Source organism: Aethalodelphis obliquidens, unplaced genomic scaffold (assembly GCF_003676395.1).
Source record: "Aethalodelphis obliquidens isolate GAN/ISIS:26980383/991018 unplaced genomic scaffold, ASM367639v1 scaffold36, whole genome shotgun sequence".
In the NCBI taxonomy this organism is placed as follows: Eukaryota; Metazoa; Chordata; class Mammalia; order Artiodactyla; family Delphinidae; genus Aethalodelphis; species Aethalodelphis obliquidens.
The window spans coordinates 12,634,088-12,652,112 of record NW_020837980.1 but is presented as its reverse complement, the minus strand read 5'-3'; positions in this window follow the sequence as shown (position 1 = coordinate 12,652,112).

Genomic DNA, 18,025 nt, shown 5'->3' with positions numbered 1-18,025 from the left:
GAACTGGAAAAAAAAAAATCAACTGAGATAAATTGAAGAAAATGGACTCTGGGCTAGGGAGTTTAAGCTTTATTAGGGATACATTAAACTTTTGGAGCAGGGACTAATATCAGACCCTTCTTTAAAAAATTGAGGTAGCATTGGTTTATAACATTCTATGATCATGTGTACATTATATTTTGATTTCTGTATACACTGTAGTGTGCCCACTACCAAAAATTTCGTTTCCATTTATCACCATACTGTTGATCCCCTTCAGCCGTTTCAACCTCCCCACCCCTCCCCCTCTTTCCCTCTGATAACCAGTACTCTGTTCTCTGCATCTCCATTTTTGTTTTTGTTTCATTTGGTTTGTTTTGTAGATTCCACATATGAGTGAAATTACACAGTATTTTTCTTTCTCCATCTGACTTATTTCATTCCATCCATATTGTCACGAGTGGCAAGATTTCATCTCTTCTTATGGCTGAGTGGTACTCTGTGTGTGTGTATACATATCATATCTTCTTTATCCATTCTGTTGATGGGCGCTGAGGTTGTTTTCATACCTTGGCTATTTTAAATAATGCTTCGATGAACATATGGATGCATATATCTTTTTCAAATTAGTGTTTTTGTTTCTTATGATAAATACCCAGAAGTGGAATAGATGGATCGTATGGTAGTTCTTAAATTTTGGAGGACTATTCATACTATTACCCACAGTGGCTACACGACTTTATATTCCCACCAACAGCGTAGGAGGGTTTTCTTTTCTCTACATTCTCTCCAACCACTGGTTATTTCTCGCCTTTTTGATAATAGCCCTTCTAGTGGGAGTAAGGTGATGTCTCGTGGTTTTGATTTGCATTTCCCTAGTAATTAATGATGTTGAACATGTTTTCATGCGCCTGTTAGCCATCAGGATATTTTCTTTAGAAGAATGTCTGTTCGGCTGCTACGCCCATTTCCCCCCGCCCCCGTACGCGGGCCTCTCACTGCCGCGGCCCCTCCCGTTGCGGAGCACAGGCTCCGGACGCGCAGGCCCAGCGGCCATGGCTCACGGGCCCAGCCGCTCCGCGGCATGCGGGATCCTCCCGGACCGGGGCACGAACCCGTGTCCCCTGCATCGGCAGGCGGACTCCCAACCACTGCGCCACCAGGGAAGCCCTATGCCCATTTTTTAATTGGTTGCTTTTGTTGTTGAGTTGTATGAGTTTCTTATATATTCTGGATATTAATCCCTTATTGGATATGTGATTTGCAAATACCTTCTCCTCTTCTGTAGGTTGTCTTTTCATTTTGTTGATGGCTTCCTTTGCCATGCAGAAGCTCTTTCGTTTGATGTAGTCATATGTGTTTATCAGACCCTTCTTTTTTTTTTTTTTTTTTATCAGACCCTTCTTAAAGCAATAGATTGAAAGAGAAACAGCATAAATGAGGGTAGTCATTCTAAAGTTAAGTTTGAAAGACAGGATGGGAGTAGAATTGATAGAAATTCGTGGCAACTGCTCAGATACCAGAGGAACAAAGGAAAAACTAAGAGAAAGGCATTGAAGTAAATCCTAAGGCCTCTTGGAGATCGGGTGGGTGACAGTAAATGAAACATGATCCGCAGGCTTTGTGGAGCTGCGTTGTGCTGTTGCTGAATTTTATGAACCGGTGGAAGTGTTCAGGAGGCAAACATTTGAGTCTGGAGATGAGGCGGACATCAGGCTCTACATCCGGGAGAAGATAGCTGAAGTCAGGGACTGAGAAGGCATCGCTGAGCAGGGAAATGCAGAGATGAGAGAAGATGGCAGAGAGAAAGCCTTTGCAGACTGCATTTTGGGCCCTGTGTTAGTGGAAAGGGGACAGAAAGCTGAGAAAAAGAAGAAGCCAGAGGAGTGATGAGGGAGACCTGGGGAGAAGCCAGAGGGCCTTCCTGATCCATCTTCCTGTGGCTAGAGCAAAACAAAACAAAGCAAACATGAGCTGACAAGTCTGATTTTCAGTCTGTGGCCCCAGACCTCAAGGAAGCCTATGGAACTTCCAGACGTCTTATTGTAGTCTCCCTAATGACGTCACCTTACTCCTTCCAATGAGGAATATCCGACACCTTCTCCTCCCTCATTGAACCTTCAGCACTCCCTACCTCTCCTCACTCTTGGCCAGTAATCTTCTTATTTCATGGGGAAGATGGAAGCAATCTCGAGAGAACCACCTTATCGCCCCCCACCCCGTGTCTGCAGGGTCCGGCCTCTGGTCTGGCTGCCGTCACTGTGCGTCCTTTCTGGGGCAGCTTCCCTTGCTTCGTGCTGAGGCCCTTCCCCCCACTTGTGTGATGGCTTTCCTCCTCCGTGCTTGGTTCTGCTCCTCAATCATTCTTCCCTTTTCTCCGACATCAGTGTTCCTTTCTCTCTGCTGGACCCTCTGTACCAGGACATAAGTGTGCTGGAGTTCCTCCCACCTTTAAAAGCTCTTCCTTGTGTCCCCAGCTCCCTCTAGTTTCTGCCTCCTTTTTCTGTTCCTCTTTATAGCAAAACTCCGCAGGATTTCTCTACTCAGCGTCCTTCCCCTGGTATTTCCCCTGGTTCACCCTAATCAGTTCTTTCCCCACGTTCTGCTGAGAGTGCCCTTGTCAGCACTGGCAGTGACTTCCACTTTGCTAAATCCGGTGGTCAGTCCTTGGCACTCGTTTACTCAAACTCTCAGAAGCTTTTGACGAAGTTGATCACTTCGTCCTGATTGAAATAACAACTTCTGGAACCCTTTACCCTGTACCCTTTCTAGCCCTTTTACTTTGTCTTGTTTTTCCTCATAGTCCTTTCACTACCTAAATTTACATTGTATACCAAATTGTTTACTATATATATATATATTTTAAATAATTATTTATTTGGCTGCCCCAGGTCTTAGTTGCGGCACGCGGGATCTAGTTCCCTGACCAGGGATCGAACCTGGGCCTCCTGCATTGGGAGCGCAGAGTTTTGCCTACTGGACCACCAGGGAAGTCCCCAAATTGTTTACTTTTTAATTGTCTATCTCCTACACTAGAATATAATAAGATGAATGAGGGCAGAATAAGTGAATGAGAATGATCTATTTTATTCATCTCTATATCCCAGTATTTATTCTCTGTTACCCAATTCCTAGACAGTACTTCTGTTTAGGACTGTCTACTACCCTACTGTATCTGGCACAGGTAGGAAGTTCATAAGTATGTATGAATGAATGAGTGAACAAATGAATACATTTTGTTCAGAATTTTGCAAGTAATAGTAAGTGGGATTTGGGGACGATGACCCAGGTGTGTGCTCTTTGGCACGGATGGTAGCTGAAACATTTGATTCTGCAGACAACTTCTGGTTTCCCTGTTCTGCACATCTTCACCCTCAGTGACTCTCTCTGCCCCTCTCAACCTCTCCATCTCCTCAGCACTCCTCAGATAATTCAGCCTTAAAACTCTTTTTCCATTGTGAGAATTGTATAACTTAGGGGAAAAGGGCAGTGAAGTGTTAGGAATCATGCTGCCATCTAAAGGACAGAAATGGTAGGAGCCCTGTCTTGTTAGCAAAAGCAAGAGACCAGATTGGAAACTTCATTAGCCGTGAGACAGGTAAGACCAACACAGCCTGCCCAGAAAACCTTGTTCTCTCTGGTGACCTACGAAATGAAGGTTGTTGGGTAATTAGTCTGGGCAAATGTCTGCAAAAGATTTAAAGTCAGAAAGTCATCTGACTTTTCTCCCGTCCTTTATTTTTACTGTGTGTGTGTGAGTGTGTATGTATGAAGTAGAAGTGGACATTTTTTTTTTTTTTTTTTTGCTCAGAGAAAAGATTAAAAAAGTTAGCAATGGTTGTCTTTGGGTGATGGAAATACAGTATTTTTTCCCTTTGTACCATTTCTCTGCTGTTTCTTCAACGTGTAATATTACTGAAATGATTTTAAAAAATTTAATTTTAAAATTTAAATGGGGGAATGAGCAAGGTTGATCTAGAGAACTCATGCCTTGTAAAGGTCAACTTGAAAGAAATCTTTAATCAAATGGAAATGTATTATGTCTAAGGAGTAATATGATACTTTGTGTTTTCTCTGTTTCAAGAGGCCTATTTCCTAGGCTCAACTTGACAAAAACACAAAGAATTAAATTTGGAAAATTAGTATGATTTAGTATAAATTAGGATAAGTACCCAAATTCCAGAAGATAGTTGGCTAGGTCAGTAATTCCTGATTGTTATAGGTAGAGGCTTGAGAGAGATAATTTGACCTGTGAGAGAGAGGCAGCCCAGGAAGGTCACAGAACTGCCCTTGGGCTGACAAACAGGAGAGGCTGGAAAAGAACTAAACAGCTGTTAAAAGTCAGGAAAAAACCTAGAACGGAATCCCCAGAGTAAATACGCTCTGTCTGAAGGGATTACAGCCGAAAGGGAGTGGTTCTCTACTGCGTCCACCAGAAATCATCAACCAGTGCCTCTAGACAGACAAAATTATTTAAGCTGGAAAGAAATTGTTGCTAAATGTGAAACCCATCTCATAATTGAGTAGCTCAGCAAGGGCACTTTGAGCTCATGGTCATTAGAGACCTTTTACGGAACAGGAGCAACCATTAGGAAGAAACCTGGCTGGGGTATGTCTAATGTGGGAGAGAACTAATGTCCAATGTATGCTTAGGAAAATGCGAGGATTCCAACACTAGGGCACCTGTCCATGCTGAGCTGAGGTCGGGATTAAGGACCGATCCTTTACTGTCGACCCGCAGAACCTGGAGGGAGGACCAGAGAAAGACGAGTCTGGTGGGACAAGCCAGGCATCGTGTTCCTGTGTTATAGGTCTTGGTGGGTCATGTTCTGCAAATGATACTTGCTGAATAATAACAATAGCATTTGTTGAGGAGCAACTGTGTCAGGAAATAAGCAGTGCTTTCCAAATACTATCACAGTTACTTCATCTGGTTTGGGAGGAGATTAAGTGCTATTAATATAACATTAAAACAACAACAGCCCCCAACTAAGGGATCCCATTTAAGTAACTGTCCTAAATTCACACAGCTGATACATGTGTACAGTACAGTCTGAGTTCGTTAACAACTACACTCTGTTGCCCTAGAACTTGTCTTCAAACACTTTTGCTTGCGTGACCTCCTAAAAGAATATTGATAATCAGTACACACATACTTCTGCATCCTTTTATGTTGACACCTAAAATTTTTATCCTAAGTTGAAGATTTTTACAAAGATGTAATTAATACATGTTTTAAAACACTCATTTAAAAGATTTGATTACGATATTAAGTATTGCATTATTCTCCTGTACTCCTTGAAATTTTGTTTTCATTCCATCTCTCACAGAATTTCATCCTAATGTAACGTATTTTTGCATGCTGTGTGGTTCACTGATACTTTGCTGTGTCAACTTGGCAGGCTCTAGTGCTCAGCTACTCAAACGGTAGTCTAGGAGCTGCTGGGGAGATATTCTGTGGATGTGGTTAAGATCTATGATCAGTTGACTCTAAGTCAAGGAGGTGACCCTTCCGCATGTGAGTGGCGATGTATCCAATCCTTTGAAGGTCCTAAGAGCAATAATAGAGGTTTCCTGAAGAAGAAATTCTGCCTCACAACTGACATATTAACTCCTGCCTGAATTTCCAGCCTGTCACACTGCCCTACTGGTTTCCAGCTGCCAGCTCCCACAGTCACAAGAGCCAATTCCCTAAAGTAAATTTCTCTTTATCTCCCATTGGTCGTGTTTCTCTTGAACCCTGACTGGTACATTCACTCTAGTAAATTTAATTGCAATGACAAAAAAATATGTAAATGGAGGTTAAAAATTACGTATCTTTTTCTGTGACACTAAGTTTATGATGTTAAAATATTTCCTTAGCATTGAATTCTCCTAAACTGCAGCAACTCAAAATGATATAGGTGTATTGAAATATCTGATAACTTTTTTAAAAAGTAAAAATGTATAAGAAATACGTCTCTTGATTAGATTCATTAGGGTGTATGTATGTGAAACTGCTTATGGGGCTCTCATTGAAGAAATTACCAAATTGTCTTTTTGTTCCTGGAATAATTTTAAGGTTTGAGATGGGTGAGAGGTAGGCCTTTCTTCTGTAAATTGAAGTAAAGTGACTGTAAAAGACTAGAGTGCATTATCAGTCAGAAAATAACTTCCTCAAAGGAAGGGATACCAGATACATGCACCCCAATGTTCATAGCAGCATTATTTACAATAGCCAAGATACGGAGGCAACCTAAGTTTCTGTCAATACACGAATGGATAAAGATGTGGTGCATATATACAATGGAATAGTACTCAGCCATAAAAAAATGAAATTTTGCCATTTGTAGCAACACGGATGGACTTGGAGGGCATTATGCTAAGTGAAATAAGTCAAAGACAAATACTGTGATAATCACTTATATGTGGAATCTAAAAAATAAACTAGTGAATATAACCAAAAAAAAAAAAAAAACAGGTTCACAGATATAGAAAATAAACTAGTGGTTACTAGTGGGGAGAGGGGAGGGGAGAGGGGTGATATGGGGGTAGGGTATTAAGAGTACAAAGTATTCTGTATAAAATAAGCTACAAGGATATATTGTACAGCACAGGGAATATAGCCCATATTTTATAATTATAAATGGAGTATAACCTTCAAGAATTGTGAGTCACTGTGTTGTACACTTGTAACATATAGTATTGTACATCAACTATCTATTAAAAAAAATTATGTGATTGGATGAAAGCATTAGCTAATGCTATGGTGATAATCATTTTGCAATATATAAATGTATCAAATCAACACATCTTAAATTTACATAATGTTATGTCAGTTATATCTCAAAGCTGGAAAAAATATAATTAAAAAAAGTGAGATAGGGGCTTCCCTGGTGGCACAGTGGTTAAGAATCCGCCTACCAATGCAGGGGACACGAGTTTGAGCCCTGGTCCGGGACGATCCCACATGCTGTGGAGCAGCTAAGCCCCTGCGCCACAACTACTGAGCCTGCGCTCTAGAGCCTGCGAGCCACAGCTACTGAAGCCCACACGCCTAGAGCCCGTGCTCCGCAACAAGAGAAGCCACCGCAATGAGAAGCCCACACACCGCAACGGAGAGTAGCCCCCACTCGCTGCAACTAAAAGAAAGCCCGCGCGCAGCAACGAGGACCCAACGCAGCCAAAAATGAATAAATAAATTTATTTTTTTAAAAAGTGAGGTAATAAATAGATGTTATTTTAAGCTGCTAAGTATGTGATAATTTATTAACCACTGTAAGAAAGTAATGAAGCGTTCGTTCATTAAAAAAAAGGTCTGAAGAATGCTTTGAAGTGAATACTCATAGAACTACTACTTAAATTAAGAGATAGTATCAATATATTGTCAGCCAGCACCTTAAATGAACTTGTGGGTCTCATGTTCACACCATAGAACAAACACTTTCTGGTTTTATTTTATCCCTTTACTATCTGGGAACACATTCCTAAGTGCACGATTTTAAAGTTTGTTTGAATAAAATTGTATATAGATGTAAAAATATACAGGAAATGTATATCTTAACTAGATCCACTGGGGTGTATATATGTGAAACTGTGTATGGGGTTTTCATTGAAGGAATTACCAAATTGTATCTCTGGTCCTGGTATCATTTTAAGGTTTGAGGTGGGTGAGAGGCAGGCCTTTCTTTTTTAAGTTGGGAGCCAAGTGAGTATAAAAGACTGGGTGTATTATCAGTGAGAGCAATTACAGGGATGAAAACTCGTTGCTTTAAAAGTAGCTGTGACCTTGTACTCAGTCTCTAATCTTTGCACACCTCCAGGGTGAGCATGAGTGTCTTCCGTGGGAGACTGCTGCTTGTTTCTGTCAAATAAGGTTTCAAAGTTACCTTGTGTCTCTCTAATGTGTTGGTTGCTGACCTGGTTTGGACTTAGTGAATTGGGGCAAACCCTCTGGTTTCTGCTTGTTTTCTGGCTTCTGTTAATTGAGGCGTATCGTTTCGCTCTGATCTTTGGAGTCACTGTCTATTCTGGGTCTATCTTCCTGGTGTTTTTGAAGTCTCCTGGCCCAGCAGTTTCCTTGGCTTCCTAGCTGTGTAACTGGATGGCTTCATCTTCCATTATACACATTTCAGGAGGCACGGCTGCTTACGTGGGTGCTGGAGGTAGTGACCTCAGTCCACTTGACAGCCACCTTACTTTCATTGACTTTATCATGAGGTACCAATTAAGTTAAAAAATACATTGTTGTCCTGCTTGGAAATCTGGCCGCTTTGTCTACTTCAGTCTGTGTTCGTTTATCCTGCTTCATTCCTACTTAACCTCTTGGTCATCTTTGCCCTTTTAGGCTTACGTGCTTTTTACATTTCCTTCTGAGATTTCAGTTTGCCCTGTTTCACATTTTCTGAATGCTAGTGAAGATCAAACCATAAAAAATTCAAAATTTACCAAATTTTAGACACTGAGGGAATATTGTAAGTCATAATTTCTGTGTGTGTATGAAGTAGATTTGGGGGTTGTGCAAAAGTCATTTAAGCCTGGGGGGTCTGAAGCTGTGAGAGAGAAGTTTGAGGACCAGCATTTCTGTAGGACTTGCTCATCCCTGTGTGATAGCACATGACATATATGCATCCTTCACTCTTTCCATCTTGCCAACCAATGTTACTGACCTGGGCAGTTGAAACAGAAAGGAGCTAAGAGAGATGAGGAAAGGGGCAAGAAACTTCTTGCTGGACATCTACTCTTGCAGAAGGGGATTTGCCAGTTTTCAAAATGGACTTTTTTTCCTGGGATGCTTTCTTGTGTTCTGTGGACACCCATTTCCTCTCATGATGGGGGGCTGCTCATCTGTAGTTCTCTCGTTCCAGTGGAATGCTCTTGCTTATGGCATCTGCAGACTCTTAAAGTCTGGTGGTCCACCTCTGGCTTCTGTTTGCGTTTGCTGAGGTTTCATGAACCTCTCCAGCTCGATTGAATGGAATTCAAGGTAGTCTCTATGCTGGCTCTCTCTCTCTCTCTCTCTTTCTCACAGAGCCTGCATAGTGCCATTGCTTGCCCATGCGGTGCTTTTGTGTTTATTAAGAAGATGTGCACATTCCTCAAGACAATTTGGTTCTGTTGGGAAATTGTGGTAATGTATGCTGGTTTTGTTAGAACAAGACCCTCTACTGCCATGTGCAGAAAATAAATATTCTACCATGTGAAGACCCCACCCCCACTTAGTTAGATGTTGTACTCTTTTAAAAAAAAATTATTGAAATATAGTTCATTTACAGTGTTAGCTTCAGGTGTACAATAAAGTGATTCAGTTATATATAAGTATATATACTTTTCTTTTTTTTACATTCTCTTCCATTATAGTTTATTACAAGATACTGAGTAGAGTTCCCTGTGCTATACAGTATGTCCTTGTTGGTTATCTATTTTATATATAGTAGTGTGTATATTTTAATCCTAAACTCCTAATTTATCCCTCTACTTCTCTCCCCTATGGTAACCATAAGTTTGTTTTCTATGTCTGGAGTCTATTTCTGTTTTGTAAATAAGTTTATTTGTATCCTTTTTTTAGATTCCACATATAAGTGATATATGATATTTGTCTTTCTCTGTCTGGCTTACTTTACTCAGTATGACAGTTTCTAGGTCCATCCATGTTGCTGCGGATAGCATTATTTCGTTCTTTTTTATGGCTGAGTAATATTCCATTGTGTGTGTGTATATATATATATATATATACACACACACATATATATATATATATATATACACCACATCTTCTTTATCCATTCTAGATGTTGTACAGTTTTTTTTGTTTGTTTGTTTTCTTGTTTTTTTGGCTTTGCCATGCAGCTTGCGGGATCTTAGTTCCCCGACCAGGGATTGAACCTAGGCCAGGGCAGTGAAAGTGCCGAGTCCTCACCACTGGACCACCAGGAAATTCCCGAGATGTTGTTTTCTTATTTTTTAATTTTTTTATCCTTACCCTAATAAATTGCAAAGACATTCTTTGTTCTGTTTATTCTCAGTTTTACTGATTTTATTAGGCAATGTGACTTCCTTTTTTCATGTGAAACCTGGGTCCCAGGCTAAGGCTAACCTCTACTCAACAACAATGCAATTAAACCTATTCTGTACCAATTCAGTTTCTATCTATAAATAAATTGAAAAAAACTACTAAGAAGAATATATACTTTATCGTTATATTTGTATTTGAGTAATGTGGATTTTTTTTAAAATTTTATTCATTTTTTTAAACAGCAGGTTCTTATTAGTTATCCAATTTATACATATTAGTGTATATATGTCAATCCCAATCTCCCAATTCATCACACCACCACCCCTACCCCGCCACTTCCTCCCCTTGGTGTCCGTACATTTGTTCTCTACATCTGTGTCTCTATTTCTGCCCTGCAAACCAGTTCATCTGTACTATTTTACTGATTTCCACATATATGTGTTAATATATGATACTTGTTTTTCTCTTTCTGACTTACTTCACTCTGTATGACAGTCTCTAGATCCATCCACATCTCTATAAATGACCTAATTTCGTTCCTTTTTATGGCTGAGTAATATTCCGTTGTATCTATGTACCACATCTTCTTTATCCATTCGTCTGTCGATGGGCATTTGGGTTGCTTCCATGACCTGGCTATTGTAAATAGTGCTACAGTGAACATTGTGGTGCATGTGTCTTTTTGAATTATGGTTTTCGCTGGGTATGTGCCCAGTAGTGGGAAGGCTGGGTCATATGGTAATCCTGTTTTTAGTTTTTTTTTTTTTTTTTGCGGTACGTGGGCCTCTCACTGTTGTGGCCTCTCCCGTTGCGCAGCACAGGCTCTGGACGCACAGGCTCAGCAGCCATGGCTGACGGGCCCAGCCGCTCTGCGGCATGTGGGATCTTCCCAGACCGGGGCACGAACCTGCGTCCCCTGATCGGCAGGCGGACTCTCAACCACTGTACCACCAGGGAAGCCCTGTTTTTAGTTTTTTAAGGAACCTCCATACTGTTCTCTATAGTGGCTGTATCAATTTACATTCCCACCAACAGTGCAAGAGGGTTCCCTTTTCTCCACACCCTCTCCAGCATTTGTTGTTCGCAGATTTTCTGATGATGCCCATTCTAACTGGTGTGAGGTGATACCTCATTGTAGTTTTGATTTGCATTTCTCTAATAATTAGTGATGTTGAGCAGCTTTTCATGTGTTTCCTGGCCATCTGTATGTCTTCTTTGGAGAAATGCCTATTTAGGTCTTCTGCCCATTTTTGGATTGGGTTGTTTGTTTTTTTAATATTGAGCTGCATGAGCTGTTATATATTATGGAGATTAATCCTTTTTCCGTTAGTTCATTTGCAAATATTTTCTCCCATTCTGAGGGTTGTCTTTTCGTCTTGTTTGTAGTTTCCTTTGCTGTGCAAAAGCTTTTAAGTTTATTAGGTCCCATTTGTTAATTTTAGTTTTAATTTCCATTACTCTAAGCGGTGGATCAAAAAAGATCTTGCTGTGATTTATGTCAAAGAATGTTCTTCCTATGTTTTCCTCTAAGAGTTTTACATTTAGGTCTATAATCCATTTTGAGTTTATTTTTTGTGTATGGTGTTCTAATTTCATTCTTTTACATGGAGCTGTCCAATTTTCCAAGCACCGCTTACTGAAGAGACTGTCTTTTCTCTACTGTGTATCCTTGCCTCCTTTGTCATAGATTAGTTGACCTAATCTATGTCAACTAATGTGTGTAGGTTTATCTCTGGGCTTTCTATCCTGTTCCATTGATCTATATTTCTGTTTTTGTGGCAGTACCATATTGTCTTGATTACTGTAGCTTTGTAGTATAGTCTGAAGTCAGGGAGTCTGATTGCTCCAGCTCTGTTTTTTTCCTTCAAGACTGCTTTGGCTATTTGGGGTCTTTTGTGTCTCCATACAAATTTTAAGACTTTTTGTTCTAGTTCTGTAAAAAATGCCATTGGTAATTTGATAGGGATTGCATTGAATCTGTAGATTGCTTTGGGTAGTATAGTCATTTTCACAATAATGACTCTTCCAATCCAAGAACATGGTATATGTCTCCATCTGTTTGTGTTATCTTTAATTTTTTTCATCAGTTTCTTATAGTTTTCTGCATACAGGTCTTTAGTCTCCCTAGGTAGGTTTATTCGTAGGTATTTTATTCTTTTTACTGCAGTGGGAAATGGGAGGGTTTCCTTAATTTCTCTTTCAGATTTTTTATCATTAGTGTATAGGAATGCAAGAGATTTCCGTGCATTAATTTTGTAACCTGCAACTTTACCAAATTCATTGGTTAGCTCTAGTAGTTTTCTGGTGGCATCTTCATGATTCTCTGTGTATAGTATCATGTCATCTACAAACAGTGACAGTTTTACTACTTCTTTTGCAATTTGTATTCCTTTTATTTCTTTTTCTTCTTTGATTGCCATGGCTAGGACTTCCAAAACTATGTTGAATGATAGTGGCGAGAGTGGACATTCTTGTCTTTTTCCTGATCTTAGAGGAAATGCTTTCAGTTTTTCACCATTGAGAATGGTGTTTGCTGTGGGTTTCTTGTATATGGCCTTTATTATATTGAGGTAGATTCCCTCTATGCCCACTTTCTGGAGAGTTTTATCATAAATCGGTGTTGAATTTTGTCAGAAGCTTTTTCTGCATCTATTGAGATGATCATATGGTTTTTATTCTTCAGTTTATTAATATGGTGTATCACATTAATTGATTTGCAAATATTTAAGAATCCTTGCATCCCTGGGATAAATCCCACTTGATCACGGTGTATGATCCTTTTAAGGTGTTGGATTCTGTTTGCTAGTATTTTGTTGAGGATTTTTGCATGTATATTCATCCATGATATTGGTCTGTAATTTTCTTTTTTTGTAGTATCTCTGTCTGGTTTTGGTATCAAGGTGATGGTGGCCTCGTAGAGTGAGTTTGGGAGTGTTCCTTCCTCTGCAGTTTTTTGGAAGAGATTGAGAAGGATGGGTGTTACCTCTTCTCTAAATGTTTGATAGAATTCACCTGTGAAGCCATCTGGTTTTGGGCTTTTGTTTGTTGGAAGATTTTTAATCACAGTTTCAACTTCATTACTTGTGATTGGTCTGTTCATATTTTCTGTTTCTTCCTGGTTCATTGTTGGAAGGTTGTATCTTTCTAAGAATTTGTCCATTTCTTCCAGGTTGTCCATTTTATTGGCATAGAGTTGCTTGTAGTAGTCTCTTAGGATGCTTTGTGTTTCTGCAGTGTCTGTTGTAACTTATCCTTTTTCATTTCTAATTTTATTGATTTGAGTCCTCTTCCTCTTTTTCTTGATGAGTCTGTCTAATGGTTTATCAATTTTGTTTATCTTCTCAAAGAACAAGCTTTTAGTTTTATTGATCTTTGCTATAGTATTTTGTTTCTATTCCATTTATTTCTGCACTGATCTTTATGATTTCTTTCCTTCTGCTAACTTTGTGTTCTGTTTGTTCTTTCTCTAGTTCCTTTAGGTGTAAGGTTTGATTGTTTATTTTAGATTTTTCTTGTTTCTTGAGGTAGGCTTGTATAGCTATAAACTTCCCTCTTAGAACTGCTTTTGTTGCATCCCATAGGTTTTGGATTGTCATGTTTTCATTGTCATCTGTCTCTAGGTATTTTTTGATTTCCTCTTTGATTTCTTCAGTGATCTCTTGGTTATTTAGTAATGTATTAGCCTACCTGTGTTTGTGTTTTTGTTTTTTTCTCTGTAATTGATTTCTAATTTCATAGTGTTGTGGTCAGAAAAGTTGCTTGGTATGATTTCAGTTTTCTTAAATTAACTGAGGCTTGATTTGTGACCCAAGACTTGATCTATCCTGGAGAATGTTCCATGTGCACTTGAGAAGAAAGTGTAATCTACTGTTTTTGGATGGAATGTCCTATAAATATCAATTAAATCTATCTGGTCTGTTGTGTCATTTAAAGCTTGTGTTTCCTTATTAATTTTCTGTTTCGATGATCTGTCCATTGGTGTAAATGAGGTGTTAGGGTCCCCCACTATTATTGTGTTACTGTCTATTTCCTCTTTTATAGTTGTTAGCAGTTGCCTTATGTTTTGAGGTGCTCCTGTGTTGGGTGCACAAATAGTAGAATTGTTATATCTTCTTCTTGGATTGATCCCTTGATCATTATGCAGTGTCCTTCTTTGTCTCTTGTAATAGTCTTTGTTTTAAAGTGTATTTTTTCTGATATGAGAATTGCTTCTCCAGCTTTCTTTTGATTTCCATTTGCATGGAGTATCTTTTTTCATCCCCTCACTTATAGTTTGTATGTGTCCCTAGGTCTGAAATGGGTCTCTTGTAGACAGCATATATATGGGTCTTGTTTTTGTATCCATTCAGCGAGCCTGTGTCTTTTGGTTGGAGCATTTAATCCATTCACGTTTAAGATAATTATCTCTATATATGTTCCTATTACCAGTTTGTTAATTGTTATGGGTTTGTTTTTGTAGGTCCTTTTCTTCTCTTGTGTTTCTTGCCTAGAGAAGTTGCTTTAGCATTTGTTGTAGAGCTGGTTTGGTGGTGATGAATTCTCTTAGCTTTTGCTTGTCTGAAAAGCTTTTGATTTCTCTGTTCAATCTGAATGAGATCCTTGTTGGGTAGAGTAATCTTGGTTGTAGGTTCTTCCCTTTCATCACTTTAAATTTGTCATTCCACTCCCTTCTGGCTTGTGGTGTTTCTGCTGAGAAATCAGCTGTTAACCTTATGGGAGTTCCCTTGTATGTTATTTGTCATTTTCCCCTTGTTGCTTTCAGTAATTTTTCTTTGTCTTTAATTTTTGCCAATTTGATTACTATGTGTCTTGGCATGTTTCTCTTTGGGTTTATCCTGCGTGGGACTCTCTGTGCTTCCTGGACTTGGGTGGCTATTTCCTTTCCCATGTTAGGGAAGTTTTCGACTATAATCTCTTCAAATATTTTCTCAGGTCCTTTCACTCTCTCTTCTCATCTGGGACCCGTATAATGCGAATGTTGTTGCGTTTAATGTTGTCCCAGGGGTCTCTTAGGCTGTCTTCAATTCCTTTCATTCTTTTTTCTTTATTCTCTTCCATGGCAGTGAATTCCACCATTCTGTCTTCTAGGTCCCTTATCTGTTCTTTTGCCTCAGTTATTCTGCTATTGATTCCTTCTAGTGTATTTTTCATTTCAGTCATTGTATTGTTCATCTGTTTGTTCTTTAATTCTTCTAGATGTTTGTTCTTTAATTCTTCTAGGTCTTTGTTAAACATTTCTTGGATCTTCTTGATCTTTGCCTCCATTGTTTTTCCGAGGTCTTGGATCGTCTTCACTATCACTATTCTGAATTCTTTTTCTGGAAGGTTTCCTATCTCCACTTCATTTAGTTGTTTTTCTGCAGTTTTTATCTTGTTCCTTCATCTGGTACATAGCCCTCTTCCTTTTCATCTTGTCTGTCTTTCTGTGAATGTGGTTTTTGTTCCACAGGCTGCAGGATCGTGGTTCTTCTTGCTTCTGCTGTCTGTCCTCTGTGAGATGTTGTACTCTTGACAGCATACAACCTGCACACCATATGTGGGCTGTAGGCCCACATGGTCTACAGGAAACAGTCTTTGATTAATTAAACTCTGGAAATGAAGGCTGATTCCACCAAGGCAGCAAACTCTTTATCATCTTGTTGCCAAATCAGTTAGCACAATTGTTTTTTCTTAGAGTAGTCTCCTTGAAGCTCTTTCTGACGTAAGGGTAAGGGTAAGTCTTTCCCCCAAACCCAGTGGGATATTGAAGCACTGGGATTCAGAGGTATAACAGCTACCTTCCAAGAAGTCCTCTTCACAAATTTTAAACTCTACCTAACAATCTGTTCTTTTATAATCTTAATGCTCATAAGGAATTTCAAGAGTCATGTACCAGGTTTTTGGTTTACGCCTTTGTAAATACTGCATGTGGGTCTCATACCACCTTTTTCATCTGTTTTTATCTTGGTGCTTTCTTTGGAACTTCTATTTTAACATTCTGTTTTAAATATAAAATGCAAGTATTTCTCCAAAGATGATAAACATCTTTCAGTTTACTTCATTGAGAATAACTTAACATGGATAGAACTGGTCTTCACTGGAAAACTAAAATATACCAAAGAGTCATTTTTATAGGTTTTGTGTAGCAATGACAGGCAAATTTCTTTTAGAACAATTTATTAAGGAGAAATATCATGAGAGTCTTGTATTTTTGTCCCTTCTGTAAGGCACAAAGAAAGGATCATGTGAGAGATATCCCTGGGGACAGTTTAAGAGGATATGGGTTAGAGCTGCAAATAGCAAGATTTAAGGTTAAGTATGAAGAGTTTCCTGACCTAGAAAACTCTTTAATACTAGAATGAAATATCAAAAGGACCCTCCCTCCAGCACTGCCTGCCAAGCTGACTTCCTGTGGTCTGTTTAAACTGCTTTGTTTTCTGTAAGTGTTCATTGATCTCTGCAAGTTGATGATTGTTCATTATACTTAGTCTCTGATTAAATTAGGAAACTTCTGCTAAGAAGATCTAGTTACAATTTCTTTTTCCACAGGTATATAGAATTACCTAGGCATTTTAACCCATATAGACCAATATAGCCTTGTGATCCAGATTCTGTCAGGTGTCATAGTAAACAAAAGAAAAACAATAGTACGAGAGCAAACATACAATCTAAAGCAATAAAAATCTCTACTCAGTTTCTTATGTAAATATATGGGGGTAGCAAGTGGTGATGAGTATTGAACAGTTTTCCATGAGTGTCTCACATTTTCTTGTGAAGGAAAGGACTGACTGCCCTTTGCTCTGGACTGTCTTTTCAAGGATGTTTGTACGTCTAACAGCCTTGGAAGTTAGAGATTGTTTCCTTCTGGAACAAAGGACAGTCTTGAATGGTAGGCAGAATAATGGCTCCTCCAAAGATGTCCATACCTTCATTCCAGGAACCTTTGAATATGTTACTTTATGGGGAAAATGGGAATTAATGTTGCAGATGGAATTAAGAATGCTAATTAGCTAAGTGATCTTGAAATAAGGAGGTTATCCTGGATTATCAAGGTGGGTGCAGTGTAATCACAAGAATCCTTTAAAGAGGGAGAGACAGAAAAGGTTAGAGTGATTTGAGGTAAGAAGGACTCATTTTCTGATAATTTTGAAAATGGAAGAAAGGGGCCATGAGCCAATGAATGCTGGTGAACCCTAGAAACTAGAAAAGTCAAGACAGTGGGTTCTCCTGCCAACACCTTGATTTCAGCCTAGTGAGATCCAATTTGAACTTCTGACCTCCAGAACTATAAGACAATAAATTTCTGTTGGTTAAGCCACTAAGTTTGTGGTAATTTGTTACAGCAGCAACAGGGAACTCATATTTCTTGGTAGATAGGGATAGCGTTTCCCTCTGGGGCCAAGGGTAAGTAAGCACACTCACTATACAATATGACAAAGAAAATGTTTCTTTTCAGGGCAAAGGCAGGCATACTATTTTCCATTATAAAATCTTCAGGTTCCCAGAGGTTTTCTCTGCTGTAACGCAACTCACTGTGGATGCAGGTATGATCTGACTTTCTTTTCATTGCCCTGTGGGTGTTGGGGCTTGGAGCAACTGGCTCAGATGCTGACACTCCAGCTACTGCTGTTGCGGGGAGTAATGCCCTGTCGTTTGTCTCTGACCCAGGAGTGTCATGTCTTTTGCCAGCATCTGTAAAACTCCCGCAGGCTAACTTGTTAGTTTGCAAGTAGGCTCTTCACATTTGTTCATTGTTAATGCACTTCTGCAAAGTTTCTTTGAAAATCCTCTAAACCAGAGCTAAGCAACTAGGTAATTATTGCTTTCACGATACTGTGTACTTTCTTCTCATAATATAGGGATAAAGTGTCTCAATGTCTCTTCCTTTACAAAGATCAGAGATCAGTTGGCAACAGATTGGAAATTAAAAACAAACAACAAAAAACTGGGACTTCTCTGGAGGTCCAGTGCTTAAGACTCCGAACTTCTGCATCTCCCCTGCAGGGGGTGAGGGTCTGGTGCCTGGTCAGGGAACTAAGATCCTGTATGCTGTGCAGAGTGGCCAAACCGCAC